The sequence below is a fragment of the Pelobates fuscus genome, chromosome 12 (assembly GCF_036172605.1).
Source record: "Pelobates fuscus isolate aPelFus1 chromosome 12, aPelFus1.pri, whole genome shotgun sequence".
In the NCBI taxonomy this organism is placed as follows: domain Eukaryota; kingdom Metazoa; phylum Chordata; class Amphibia; order Anura; family Pelobatidae; genus Pelobates; species Pelobates fuscus.
Genome location: NC_086328.1, coordinates 59,982,941 through 59,998,988, shown reverse-complemented (window position 1 = coordinate 59,998,988; position 16,048 = coordinate 59,982,941).

The following is a 16,048-nucleotide window of genomic DNA, read 5'->3' as shown; positions in this document are numbered from 1 at the left end:
AAGTTTGCCCAATGATGACGAATAGGGGGCGGATCGAACTGCGCATGTGTCCGCCCGCCGCGGCGAACGCGAACACGCTAAGTTCGCCGGGTACATCACTATTAGGCACCTTTCTTGAGAAAGCCCTCGGAGAAAGGGCGAAACGTGTTGATTAGGTGCCCACAGAGATCGTGTCTGCAGCATATCCTGCTCCATCAGCTCCCAACTGAAGCTGTATTCGCTGCAAGCTGTTTCCCTGCTAGTGCACTTACAGACAGCCCTCCCGAGTGCACCGGGTAGCTCCTGTCCTCCTGGGGAAACCGCAGCTTCACTTGAATATATAACGACTGAGCATGGAACTGTTTTCTGCTTCATGATGAGTATCTCTTTTTTTATTCGTGTAAGAGTATTTATGTAGGGGGGGATTTTTATACCTGGAATAAATTTTGTAACGGATTTACACTATAAACCGTTTCTGTTTCCCTTTATCCAAGGTATTCCTGTATATATTTTGGACCCCTACCTTCCACTACATCTTTGGATTTTTTGTGCAGGACTCTCACTCCTATTTAGTGAATTTTGGATTTTTGGAGTGGTATTTTCCCTCTATTGATTCTGGACGATTATTTTTGGACTTTATTTGTCTTTCCTTTGTTTTTATATTTCGTTACATATACATTTTATTGTTTTTTTATTGTTTTTTTTATCTTTTATTGCTTTTTACATTCTAACACCCTAACTACCAATAAGGGGATTATCCACTAAGCGCTGAAATTCACTTTTACAAAGTAGACATTATCCAGAGACTTAATACGCCAGTATCCAAAACAACATTACGGTCCTTTCTGGGACTTGTGGGATACCAAAAAGACTTTATTCCACAATTTGCTGACATGGCTACACCACTGTAGACCTTTTAAAGAAAGATGTACCTGATGACAGCATCAGAATTGAATGGACTGAAAAACACACCAAAAGCTGTCACTGACTTAAAAACAGCTGTCATGGAAGCCACTACTCTGATGTCACCTGACCCTTCAAAGACTTTTCACATGGAAGCGGCTGCCACAGATATTGCTTTAGCTGCTGTCCTGTGCCAAGAGAAATATGGGAAACTGAGCCCAATTGCATATACTTCATGTGTACTGACTTTTGTGGAACAGAAATATCCGGCTTGTGAGAGACATCTTCTAGCAACATTCTGGGCAATAGACCACTTCACCTACATCACCGGACTTCAAAGCTTAACGATACACAGCCCCCATACTCCTTTAAACTTGCTGTTAAAACCAGGAGAGACTATCATTTCTTCAGCTCGTTTATCAAGATGGACATTAACATTAATTCAAAGAGACTTGAATATCACACCAAAGCAGACCACTCTTCTACCTGCCTTACTGCTCTACCCAGGTGAACCACATGATTGTCCCCTTCCCTCTAACCTTAATTTCCCTCCCAATCCTCTCGCAGATGAACCGGTGCAAGGTATAGATGTATATTGTGATGGTTCTTCTTATCATGACCAGGGTATGGCATACACAGGATTTGCTATTGTCCTACCTGATCACATAATAATGCATTCTTGTATTTCTCACTCTTCCCAATATGCAGAACTCGCTGTGATTGCTTGCATCTTAGAGGAGTTCCGCGAGACAGTGATCAATATCTATAGTGACAGCACCTATGTGGTAAACAATCTAACTATGCTACCTTTATATGTTTCAAATGGTTTTAAGTCCTCAGATGGTAAAACGTTGGTGCATGCAAATTTTTTTTTTAAAATTCTTTATTTTATTTGTGCACGAATAAAACACATTATGTTTACAATGCCACAACAGCATGGGTAAGCAGTTATTCCATCACAGTGTTACAGTAATGAGGCATTAGAGGACATTGCACAGTTTTTATATATTATTGTCGCTTGCCAGGTCGCCCAGTCTAAAGAGTAGTCGGGTGAGGCATTTCTCAAATATAATACTGCGGCATCTTGGTGTCGGATAGTTCCTGAGTGAATGGGTAAAACAAATCGAAAAAAAAGAAAAAATACTCCTGTGTGCTTTAGGGGGTAGTCCGTTATATGAACAGTGCAGTCCTTATAGCCCAGGGAACAGCAATAGTTGAGAAGTGAGGATCCTTAAGTCCACATAAGGTTTCATGGTTGGCTCACTGATGGTACCGTTGGGGTGTATCTTCTCGGGACAAATGTCTCGGAGGTGGCCGGATTCCATGCATGGGTGGTGGTGGGTTTGTTAGGCCGCTGCAAGGCGTCTTGAGGGAGGCAACAGGCCGCCAGGTGCCTTCTTGCCTCCAGTAGGTCGGCTATCAGGTAAGTATCATCCCCCTGAAGCACCTGTAGTTTGTGGGGTGTGCGCCACGGGTACTTTACGCTGTGTGCGCGGAGTAAGGCGGTGAGTGGCCTAAGGGATGCGCGCCATGCCATTGTACCTCTAGACAGGTCTGTATAAAATGTGAGGGACATGTCTTCAAAGGTATACGGAGTGTGTCCCCTGATGGCGGCCATTATTGCTGTTTTGTCTTGACGTTTTTGAAATGTAATTATTATATCCCGGGGTGCCGTCGCTGGGGCTGTCGTGGGTTTGGGTATGCGGAATGTGCTTTCAATGCTTATTCCTTTGGCCTGCTTCGCGGGGAGAATCGTGCTTACCAGGCGTCGTATGAGGTGGGGCACCTCGGCGTCGGAAATTGAGTCCGCAATTCCCCTTACTTTGAGGTTTTGGGCCCGCCTTGTGTCTTCCATCATCGCCATTTTTTGTTCTACCTGCAGGTGCTGTCGTTGTAAGGAGACTACGTCTCGTTGCAGCGCTTGGGGGGTTGCTGTGTATGGCTCTTTGAATCTTGCTCGACGACACTCATATGGTCCGACAGGCCCTGAATGTCTTTTTTCATACCCGCCATGTCAGCCTGGAGGCCCAGTTGGAGCTCCGTCAGCAGCTCCCTCATCTCAGCCTTCGTGACCGGGGCCGCATCCGACTGTATCTTAGGTTGTGTCGGTGGTCGGGTAGTGGGTAAGGTCACCTCTTCTTGGTCCGAGGTTAGGTCATCAGAGTTAGTGAGGTCGTCTACAAAGTCTGTGTAGTCCGCCATGTGGGGCTCTTGGGCTTCACGCGCTCTCCGCCATAGGTCCCCAATACTTGCGCCCGGACGTGTCCCGTCCGATTTAAGTTTTTTGTTTTTCTTCCCCATTGCCACCTAGATTGTCGGGGTAAGCAGCGTGGTTCTTTTGTCGTTTTGGGGGGTGATATTCGTAGAATTGGACTGTAAATTTGCTTGTAAAGCACGGAGCTCGCTGGAGTTGCGACCGCTCGCTTTGGCTGTTCAGGGTGGGCAATCGGTGCATGTAAATTTAATGAAATATATTTGGGATTTGCTGCAGCAAAGGAAATTTCCATGTGCACTTATAAAGGTTAAAGGGCATTTAAAAGGTACTGTGCATTCAGAGAAAAATAGTCTGGCTGATAAATCTGCAAAAAAAGCAGCCAAACGAGCTGAACTATGGAGTACTCCTAGAGTACCTGGGGTCTCAGCTCTTCAAGTGAGTACTCCACCTGACTTGCTTTCTTTGCAGAAAACATATGCCCCTTATGAGGTTGTAAGGGAATGGCATGAAGCAGGCCAGCCTTTACCCACACCTACAGCATGGGCTGAATATACCAAATTAATGTCAGATACATTTCAAAATACAGTCCTTATGTACACAAAAGATGTGGGTTCTCCCGTAGTGTGTGTTCCCCCTGATTGTGCTGATGAATTTTTCCAAATTTTCCATGCTCATCCTGTTGGAGGTCATTATTCAGTTGAAAAAACACAGGAAAAGTCTGGTGGCCCTCCATTAAATAGGACATCCAATCTAAATGTTCCACCTGTCTCCCTTGTTTGCAAGTAAATCCTCCAGCTTCCACAAACCGATCATTTTTGCAATCTGCTCCCCCCCCAGAAGGGCCATGGACCCATATTCAGATTGATTTTATTGGGCCCCTACCCAAAACCCCTGGTGGTTATATGTACTGCTTAGTGGTTATTGATTTGTTCTCCAAATGGTAAAAAACCTTTGCTACAAAAAATCAAACTGCGCTAACAGCTGCCAAAATTTTACTTTTTGAGTTGTTTTCCAGGTGGGGAGTTCCTAAAGTAGTAGCAAGTGACAGGGGTCCTGCATTTACAGGACAGGTTTTTACACAGTTACAGAAATTACTAGATATTAAGCATGAACTTCATATTGCTTATCATCCTTAATCTTCTGGAGCTTTGGAAAGAGGAAACAGAACCCTTAAGACAATGTTAACAAAGTTTTGTTCAGGAAAACCTACATCTTGGAAAGACATGTTACCATTGTGCTTAATGGCAATACAGTCTACACCTCATTCTACAACTGGGGTTAGCCCTTACCAGGCAATGACTGGGAGACTCATGCGAACCCTTGGGCTCTCACTGCTCCCCACGATAACTCCCAATTTGTTAGGAGCTGTGACTGAAACATGGGTGAAAAAGATAGCAGACTACATTCAGGAAGTAAACATGTTTGTAGCACAAAATTCAGGGCACAGAAAAAAGCAGATCAAAAAGTATTTTGATAAAAAAAGTCAGACCCTTTAAATATGTGGTTGGGAATTCTGTTATGGTACGTGACTTCGGAAAGAAAACACATTTCACTCCTGTATGGAGAGGGCCATTTAATATAGTAGACAAGGTAAGTCCTTCTGTTTATTTGCTTAAAATGATGGGACACAAAGGGAAACCACTCCTTAAGTGGTATCATATCAATCAGCTAAAAAGTACATAAACTCCACTTACAAATGCTTGCTCTTTTACAGAAATGAAACTCCACATTTTTGGGAAAAGACCCAGCATTCAGAGAATTCTGGAAGAGTGTCCGGTTAAAAATAAAGCTATATTCTGGTTTTCAGTGGTATTGACAATGTTATCTGGGTTGATGATCTTCCTGAGTCAAAATCGAGAGGGTAATTTAGCAATAATCCATATATTAAACAGAATAACAGAGAAAAGAGAAGTGCTGATAGTGCTACAGTTGCTATAATTAATCTGGGAATTATAAATAAATCTGTCACTGTTAATACCACTAACAATATTGTAAGTGTCTCAGAAGGTGAATGGGTAGTTATTGAATCTTAGTTGATGAATCTTACTGACAAATTTCTAAGGTGGATTTTCCCAGGTGGTAGTACACTTCACAAGACCACAGAAGTAGAGAGGGTTAATAGCACAGATGGGCCCCATTTACGAATACATCTTGAAAGGAATATTACATTAGTACAAGATGGTATGGTAGCATGTGCACCTGAAAGTACATGGGCTGAAGCCCACTGTGGGGGGAAGGTATTATAATTGAAATTAAGGATTCTGAAAAATGTCCTCAAATTACACCCCTGCCCCTAAGTGGGTTAGTTGCACAAGAAGTCCCTGGTGTTTTATATAATAATGTAAAATATATACATGTACCCGTTATTTTGGATTTTAATGATTGGGTATTCCCCAATGACTTATGCAGCCCCAAAATGACTAGAGTGTATAATACCTTCATGCAGGATAAAATAACCTCTTTTTGGAAACGAAATGCCAGTGATTTACCAGATTCTCTCAACAGTGTACGTTCCAAAAGGAGTGTAGAGGGATGGGCTGGAACTATATCTGGATTATTTGGATCAGGGATGTCTGTATGGAAACGAGCTGATATAGAGGCCTTATATGATAACACTGAGAAACTTAGAAATACCCTACAACAAAAGCTTCTCAAGCCAATAATTAACAACCAGTCAGCATTAGAAGATGAAGAACTTGTTACAGTATACAATATGCATACAATTGGCACTATTTTCTCTGATATACAAAACAAGATCAATGATATTATTGCTTCACTTAATCGGGAAAGTCAAGAAAATAAGATAGGCAAAGCTATTGCATGTGTAGCCTACGGGGACTATTTACTCAGTAAACTAACTGATGTATTAAGAGACATTGAACTGGAACATATTTTTGATTTTATCCAAGATGACCAAATACGAGAATGGTATAAAAACACTGAAATAGGAGTGAGCATGTGCAGAAATCGTGATCTTGGCAAGATTACACAGCATACAATTCCATGCGATGATCCATTAAATCTCTACATACCAATCACTATTTCTCTGCCTGTTATCCCCACCGATGAAATATTTAAAAGACTAGTTAAAGTACATTCTTTGGGAAACCTATATGTAACGGAATGCAGTATATTAGTCCACGATATCCGTTGGTATCTTCAGGAAATCCACAGTCAGAGTAGAAAGCAAGGCAATATCCCCAATCCTCCCAATAACCGGACGAAACACAGTTTGGGAGTCAACTAACTCGGTTTATTCACAAGCAGCGTATTTATGCAGTTCCCCATGCAAGGGGTTTCCATACAGATATTCCAGGGGATTTCTCCCAACATGCATTGTGACTTTCCCAACAGGCATCGCTGCACGAGAAGGATACTCCCACCAAAATGGACGATTAAGTGGATTATCCCCTCGTGCAGCAAAACCGACAATTGACATTAAAATACATAATTCCCGTAATATTCGGCACTTTAGAATAACCGAACGTTCGGTAGATAGCTGGGGTCGGGGCGCACACTTTGTGAGAATACCGCTCCGATCCCAGCTGATTTGACCGAACGCCGCACATAATACATTTAAACATCAAGGTGAGTTTAAAAGTACCGAATAAGTACGGGACACATAATGTACCGAACGCGGTACTCCCGAACGCTCTGGAAGTCCAGCGGTGTTCGGATCACTGAGTAGCCGTTTTCAGTTCCAGGCTCTCGACGACCGAACACCGCTGCAGAGACAAAGGATCCAAGATGGCCGACCGCCGCATGGTCGGTAGTGGATCGACGGCCACCTAGGAGAGCCCTTAATTACCGATTGCAACAATGTTGCAATCGGTTAATTGGTGCCACACGACCTGGGAATGTGTGGTCCACCTGGGGAGTCCACATTCGTACGGCGAACGGCCAGGATAGCCGTGTTTCGTCGTACGAATGCTTTGTATGCTGGCGGCATACGGCTGTCAGCATGCGAACGGTCACAGTACAATACACATACAGTCAACGGAACACGTTATACATTCAGCCTACGGACAACCTGCAATGAATATAGTCCAGAAGTGGCTAGGTTTGCCACAATGCTCCCCCAGAACCAAGCCGGCATACACAGTCTGATCCCAACGGATCGGCTTGGGGATGTCCGGGAGAGTACTCACAGATCACTTCTCGAGTTCAGTCTGTCTGGATAACCCGTCAGCGTTACCGTTTTGTTTTCCTGGCCGGTAATGGATAGTAAAGTCAAAGGGCTGCAGCGCCAAACTCCAGCGCAGCAGCCGGGCATTGTCTCCAGACACACGGTTTAGCCACACTAACGGGTTGTGATCTGTGAGTAAGGAAAAAGGTTGTCCGTACAGATATGGCTGCAACTTTTTAAGGGCCCACACCACGGCCAGGCATTCTTTCTCGATGGCGGCGTAGCTCACTTCCCGGGGTAGTAGCTTGCGGCTTAGATAGGCTACGGGGTGTTCTCCGCCATCGGCTCCCACTTGGCTCAGTACTGCCCCCAATCCAAACATGGAAGCGTCTGTGTGAACAAGAAATCTTTTAGTTGGATCAGGAGCAGTTAACACAGGAGCATTGGTGAGAGCTGTTTTGAGTTGTTGGAATGCCTGTTCACACTCTGGGGCCCAGACAATCAGTCGGGGAAGGTTCTTTTTGGTCAGGTCCGTTAGGGGTTTGGCCAGGGTGCTATAGTCGGGGACAAACTTCCTGTAATAGCCGGCCGTCCCTAGGAACGCCAGCACCTGGGTCTTAGTCCTGGGGGTAGGCCACTTTGCTACGGCCTCAATCTTGGCTGGCTCAGGCCTCTGCTGCCCACATCCTACACGGTGGCCCAGATACTGTACCTCGGCCATACCTATGTGGCACTTGCTAGGTTTTAGTGTTAACCCAGCCTCCCCAATGCGATCTAGGATCGCCCCTATGTGGTGTAGGTGGTCTTCCCAGGTCTGGCTAAAGATGGCTATATCATCTAGATAAGCACAGGCATACTCCTGAAAACCGTCCAGTAGCCGATCTACCATCCGCTGAAAGGTGGCCGGAGCGTTTTTCATCCCGAAAGGCATGACCTTGAATTGGTACAGGCCAAACGGGGTGACAAACGCCGACTTAGGGATGGCGTCATCGGCTAGAGGAATCTGCCAGTACCCCTTACACAAATCAATGGTAGTGAGGTACTGGCCCCGTGCCATCTTATCTAACAGCTCGTCTATCCGGGGCATCGGGTAGGCATCAGACACCGTTTTGTCATTTAGCCTCCGGTAGTCGACACAGAATCGGGTGGTGCCATCCTTTTTAGGTACCAGGACTACCGGCGATGCCCAGGGGCTATCGGAGGGTTCGATAACCCCTAGCTGCAGCATTTCGTCTAGTTCGGCTTTCATATGGGTACGGACTGATTCCGGAACCCTATATGGAGCCTGGCGCATAGGTAGCTGTCCCGGGGTCTCTACTCGGTGGGTGGCTAACGGAGTGTACCCAGGTAAGTTGGAGAAGGTAGTCCCTTTGGCTACAATCAGCGCCTGTACCTGGGCACGCTCCTGGGGGCTTAGCCGCTCCCCCAGCTGGACTCCCCGGGAAGGCTCTATCTGTTCCTCGGGTTCTAGTAGGTCAGGTAAGGGTAGGTTCTCCTGATCCTCTAAGGAGGAGGCACAGATTGCCGTCACATCCTCGATCCTCTCATGGTAGGGTTTGAGCATGTTCACGTGGAGCATGCGTCTCTTCCCTACCCCTGAGCAGGGGCCGATCACATAGGTAGTGTCGCATCGCTGCTCCACTACCTGGTATGGGCCTTGCCAGATGGCCTGCAGCTTATCGGTGCGGACGGGCTTTAAGATCAAGACCTTCTGTCCCACCTGAAAGCTGCGGTCCCTGGCTCCTCTATCGTACCAGCGTCGCTGGCGTTGCTGGGCCGCCTGGAGGTTGGTGTGTACAGCCTGAGTTAGCGCCTCCAGACGGTCCCTGAACTCCAGGACGTATGATATGATAGGGGTTTCGTTAGTGGGACTCTCCCCCTCCCAGTGTTCCCTAATCAAATTCAAGGGTCCCCGCACCCTCCTCCCAAATAGTAGCTCAAACGGGGAGAATCCTGTTGACTCCTGGGGAACCTCTCTATAAGCAAAGAGTAGGTGAGGCAGAAACCTCTCCCAGTCTTTGTGGGTTTCCCCGAACGTCCGAAGCATCTGCTTCAGCGTCCCGTTGAACCGCTCACATAGCCCATTGGACTGGGGGTGGTAGGCGGAATTAACTATTGGCTTAATGCCACACACCTTCCACAGATGTTGGGTAACTTCGGCCGTAAATTGGGTACCTCGGTCTGAGACGATCTCTTGGGGAAACCCTACTCGGGAAAATACCTTCATTAAGGCTTCTGCTACGGTCTCAGCGTGGATATTAGAGAGAGCTACAGCTTCGGGGTACCTGGTGGCGTAGTCCACTATAGTTAGGATATATCTTTTGCCAGAGGGACTGGGTTTTGGCAAGGGCCCTACGATATCCACCGCTACTCGGCTGAAGGGTTCTGCAATGATGGGTAGGGGGCATAGCCTGGCCTTGTGGCGATCCCCTCGTTTACCTACACGCTGGCAGACGTCGCAGGAGGTGCAATACTGGCGCACATCCTGAGAGATCCCGGGCCAGAAGAAGGCATGGGTCAAACGGTATCGGGTACGGGTCATCCCTAGGTGTCCTGACAAGGGAATGTCATGCGCAATTCTCAGCAGCTCCTGTCTATATTTCTGGGGTACCACTAGCTGTTTATTAGTTAAGGTGACAGACCCCCCCACATCTTTTGCCGTGACACGGTATAGCAACTCTTTCTCCCAGATGAACCGCTCCCCCTCTAGCCCTGCTTGGTCTGTTTGTGCCCTGTCCCTATATACTTGGAGGGTGGGATCGGTCTGGACTTCGGTCGCAAAAGTCGTTGGGGTATCCCAGGACATGGGGGTCAGTTGGGGAACAGGGTCTCTTACCTGAGCCTCAGAGTGTATCGGTGTAGCCGTGGTGCGAGCCTGTTGTCGGGTGTTTACGGGGTGTGCCTCCTGGTACGGAGCCTGGGGAATAAAAGCGGAAGTCATTTGGCCCAAGTCATTCCCCAGCACAACATCTGCAGGTAAATTCTGCATCAGCCCCACTTCCACAGTTCCCTCTCCCACACCCCAATCCAAATGAACCTTGGCAGTAGGTAGCCGGTATACTGCTCCCCCTGCCACCCGTACTGCCACTGAGCCGCCAGTGTGGGTTGCGCCTGGTACCAAATGTGGTGCAACCAAAGTTAGAGTGGCTCCTGAATCCCGGAGCCCTTGTACCTCCTTCCCCTCCAGGGTTACTAGCTGCCGGTGATGTTGTCGGTGGTGGCCCTGACCGACATTACCTCATGCAGCACCCCTAGAGGCTCCTCAATTTGAGCACTCAGCAATTCTTGGGTGGCGGGGGCTACCTGGTAATGGTGCGCAGCAGCCCTGGGTGCCAAATTTTGTCGCACTTGATTCCAAGCTTGCCGGCTCCTGTTTTGGGTGCACTCTCGAGAAATGTGCCCCCACTGTTTGCATGTGTGACACTGAATGTTAGCCCGGCCGTTGTATCGGGAGGGGGGTGGTGGAGTATTCAGTGCTGGCCGTTGCAGGGGTACGGTGGGGCTGGTAGGGATAAAATTATTGGGTGTCCCTGTAATCCGAGGGAGAGTCTTATTTTGGGCACCGTGATGCCTCCTGGCATCAAAATGCTGATCCGCCAATTTAGCGGCTTCGGGTAGGGTGAGTGGTTTACGGTCCCTCACCCATTCTTGTGCTTCCGGGGACAAACCATTAAAAAACTGTTCCAGCAGCATTAACTGCCTCAACTCCTCCATGTTTGTAGCGTTGCTGGCCTGTATCCAGCCTAGTGATGCTTGGTCCAGCTTGTGCGCCCATTCTGCATGTGAATCTTTCTCAGGCTTGCGCAAGCCCCGGAATTTCCGCCGGTACGCCTCTGGGGTAATAGCATACCTCTCTAAGATCGCCCTCTTTACCTTAGGGTAATCTTTGCTGTCCTCTCGGGGTACAGCACGGTAGGCTTCAGCTGCCCTACCCGATAATTTGCCTGCCAGCAGCGGCACCCATGTGGCGGGTTCCAAATCGTGCAAATCGCACAGCCGCTCAAAATCCTGCAAATATCCATCAATTTCGTCCTTTTCTTCACAAAACGCTTTAAATGCGTGATGTGGGACTTTGGGCTTTACCTGTCCGTAGGTGGAGGCAGTAACAGACTCTGCCCTAGGCGGTGTTGCTGGTGTGCTGGTTGCCATCAGATAATCCTGCACATCCGATATCATCACGGTCATTATTTCCAGCGGTAATGGTTGTGGTAGGAACGCCAACCTGGTTCGTAGCTCTTTTTGGAATGGGGTCTCTTCCATGGCTGGTGGGGGTGTAGCGCTGCGGGCTTGGTCTCCCTCCATCAGTTCTGCGATCAGCACAGCCTTAGATTTGTTGCTGGCTATCTTACCCCTGGCTTCCAATAGTTCTTTTAAAGTCTGTCGTTTCAGTATGGTATAATCAATCTCCATACGAATTGCCCTTGCTTTCCTTGTTCGGTAGTTCCAGTTTACACGAACGCTGCTTTTCGGCTGTAAGGTTCGGATCCCGTCGCTTGCCACCAATTGTAACGGAATGCAGTATATTAGTCCACGATATCCGTTGGTATCTTCAGGAAATCCACAGTCAGAGTAGAAAGCAAGGCAATATCCCCAATCCTCCCAATAACCGGACGAAACACAGTTTGGGAGTCAACTAACTCGGTTTATTCACAAGCAGCGTATTTATGCAGTTCCCCATGCAAGGGGTTTCCATACAGATATTCCAGGGGATTTCTCCCAACATGCATTGTGACTTTCCCAACAGGCATCGCTGCACGAGAAGGATACTCCCACCAAAATGGACGATTAAGTGGATTATCCCCTCGTGCAGCAAAACCGACAATTGACATTAAAATACATAATTCCCGTAATATTCGGCACTTTAGAATAACCGAACGTTCGGTAGATAGCTGGGGTCGGGGCGCACACTTTGTGAGAATACCGCTCCGATCCCAGCTGATTTGACCGAACGCCGCACATAATACATTTAAACATCAAGGTGAGTTTAAATGTACCGAATAAGTACGGGACACATAATGTACCGAACGCGGTACTCCCGAACGCTCTGGAAGTCCAGCGGTGTTCGGATCACTGAGTAGCCGTTTTCAGTTCCAGGCTCTCGACGACCGAACACCGCTGCAGAGACAAAGGATCCAAGATGGCCGACCGCCGCATGGTCGGTAGTGGATCGACGGCCACCTAGGAGAGCCCTTAATTACCGATTGCAACAATGTTGCAATCGGTTAATTGGTGCCACACGACCTGGGAATGTGTGGTCCACCTGGGGAGTCCACATTCGTACGGCGAACGGCCAGGATAGCCGTGTTTCGTCGTACGAATGCTTTGTATGCTGGCGGCATACGGCTGTCAGCATGCGAACGGTCACAGTACAATACACATACAGTCAACGGAACACGTTATACATTCAGCCTACGGACAACCTGCAATGAATATAGTCCAGAAGTGGCTAGGTTTGCCACACTATAGGGTCACATACTTAAGGAATTCAAGGATCCTCCACACCTTATGATTAACAAAAACTCAGAAGAATGGATAACTCCACAATTGTCTTGCTGCACTAAACAAAATGAACAATATATTTGCACGTGTAATGCCTTGGATACAACAGATTCAACATGTGGACTACAACCTGTGGAATCCCAAATAACATATAAACTTAACACAAAGGGGTCTTCTAAAACATGTGCAATAAAACTAGGAAAGTGGCATGAAGAGATGACAAAAATCGTTTATGTGGGAGATGGTAGATTCTGTATAGTAGCAAGTGGCTCCAAATTTTGGTATGGAAATAATCAATGTCAATATCAAGACCCAAAGTTTTGTCTCATGGTTAACAAAGTCTTAAGAATCAACGGTCACACTATATTCCCAGTTCCAGTGTTCCATAATATTTCAAACGTCAAAGTAAAACTTAGATATGAGGAATAAATTAAACAATCCATCCCAGAGTTTAGCATTCCTATTCCACCATTGACTGTTGATGTACATATGCTAATGGAAAGAAATACTGAACATATTCTTCAGATGAAACAAAATACACAAATAGCGGGAGACTCAGTATTAGAATTAACTAAGACAACATGGTGTATACACATGGTGTATACAATGTCTCCCAACATCCAATTCTCCACCTAACATTTAAAATGCGGTTGCTTTTTCAAACTATCCTTATTGTTTTTGGACTCATTGTGTTTTGCAAAATGCGATCAACTTTAAGAACTCTTGAGAACATTGCTTATCGACAAATCTAAATGAGAGGGCTCATTCACTAAGTTCCTTTTGCCTTCTAGGTGGGGATATGTGAGAAATGATGAATTAGAATCAAATTAGAAGGTAAATCAAATTTAAGAAATAGAATGTAGATCTGTATGATTGACTTTTGGACCTTTAATATCAAAAGGAGATCTTACAAGTGCCATCTAAACCAGGAGGAACAAGGTGGTGTAATTTCCAGGACAAACAGTCTTTGATCTAACTGTTAATATAGATGGGACAGTTCATCAATTCCAAAATCAAAGGCCTTTTGTCTTACTGTTAACAAAGCATACATTGGAACAGGACATTGGACCAGTTTGTTTGTCCTGAGTTTCGTGTTATCAATAGGGTGTTAATGAGTTTTTCCCAACTTATATTTAAATAACAAATAGCTGTTTACCTCTATTGTGAACCACCTAAATCAAACAAGAAATAAGGGATTTATTGTTGAGCTTTTGATCCTCCCAAACCCATCACTTGCCCCCAAGATAATTTAGGTAGATGGAGGGAAGATATGGGTAAATGGAAGGAACAACTTTAAAGAGAAAAAGCTGTATAAATGTAGGCCCAAAATGGCTAGAGACAGGGCAGTTCTGGTAGGAACTTCAAGGAGTGACTACTAAGCAGAGGTCCAGGGGAGACTTCAATATACAGATCTACACTCTGTTGGTAACTATATTTGACTGGGATACTTGGTTGTTTTCTGTGATAGTTGTGGTGCTGCATTGTTTTATATCATTGTGTGTTGTTTGGTTTAACCTCATTATATTTACTGTGTATTAGATTATAGAGAAGGTTGAGTTATTGCATATGCTGTATATGTGCTGTGTATTATACTTTAGAGCACATAGTTAATGCATTTACTGCTATATATCTATGACTGGTCTTTGTTTTGTAGCTTGTATATGAACTGTTTATTATTCTGATGCAAGTTATTAATCAATATATACATTGTGGTTGCTTTAATTGATTATTTGAGAATATTTGAGATATTGTATTTGTGGAAAACGTTGTGATTATTCCATTCTTCTGTGATACACTGTGACTTGAATGTTATCAATTGTTGAGGTTTCTATGTTTAATACTATTTTATTAAACTTGATGTATTACCAGTGAATTTATTTATTTTATTACACTTGTCCGTGTGTTTTATTTGTTGCACCTTCTTCAAAGAACAGGGACCCTGTGTGCAAGGGTAAACTGTAATTTCTTACACCCCCACCTTCAGGGGCCCCTCCTGCTGGGCTGAAGGGGGGGGAAGGGGTTAATCACTTAGCTTTTTCCAGCGCAGGGCTCCCTCTGCGCTGGGGAAATCTCCCTCTTCCGACTTCAGTGCTGAATGCGCATGCGCGGAAAGAGTCGCAGGCGCATTAAATCAGTCTATAGGAAAGCATTACTGTAACGGATCGCTTGGCACCCTGACTCGGTACCTCCATTGAAGGATGCTCCTAGTGCTTCCTAAGGGCTCCAAGCACTCCAGCAGACACCACAACCACCGCAGACCGAACCTCTCTTCCTACAGAGCGAAGCAGGAACACGCTCTTAAAAGAGCTTAGTAGTATAGCAAGAGAGTATGACGAGCATAGCAATCCCTTGTAGCAGATTCCCCCAATAAGAGACAGGATTCCAAATTGAGGGTGAAGTAGAACTGAAGTTTTAATGAAACATCTCAGCTTTTATGCTTATTTTATACACATAGTACCACCCACAGGGTTTTGTAAGACGACCATTTAAACACGTACATTACAGTAACATTACATTACACTCCCAGCAATTACACAAAAATCCTCCCCTCTGCCTGTGATATAATTGCTGAACACAATGGGTTAAAGTAATTATCACAGGCAGGAAAAAGACACTTTTTACACAGTTACGGTAACTTTAAAAATATACATCCAATCTTCCTAAAAGTAACATATTACTAATCAGCATCCTTTAAATATAAACATACTTAAAAATAATACAAATCCCTCCAGTAGATAAAAAGTTAGTCAGAAGTCCTTTGTGACCGACCGCAAGCAAATTTTCCTGCCCAAAACAGTTCCATAGATTTGGGCTGTGTGGTCGGTCAATTTCAGGCATAAAAATTCGAATGCACTAACATGGCCGTTCGTGCAATTGGCTCAGTATAGCAGTGAGTGAGTTCAAATAGCCAAACGGTACCGAACGGCGACCAACCAGCCGTTCGTCAATTAGGTCAATTAGTTGCGGTAAACCACAGCTTCTGGGAGGTTAACAGGCTGCACAGTCCCATTGCGTGTGGTCTGGCCGTTCGGCAGTTTATTCTGTAAAATAAAAGGGAATAAATAGGGCTAAATTCACGAACGGCATACGAAAAAATGGCACTGGTATCCACAAAACTGGCGTTTTGTCAGTTACTTATTACACACTAAAAGATATATAAAAAAATCTGATATAAAATTCTATACCCCAAGGCCTGCTAAAGCACATGCGCGCTACTGATCTCAGCAGCGCGCATGTCCGCTAGCAGGCCTTGGGGTATAGAATTTTATATCAGATTTTTTTTTTATATATATTTTACTGTGTGTGTGTAGTGAGTAACTGTGACA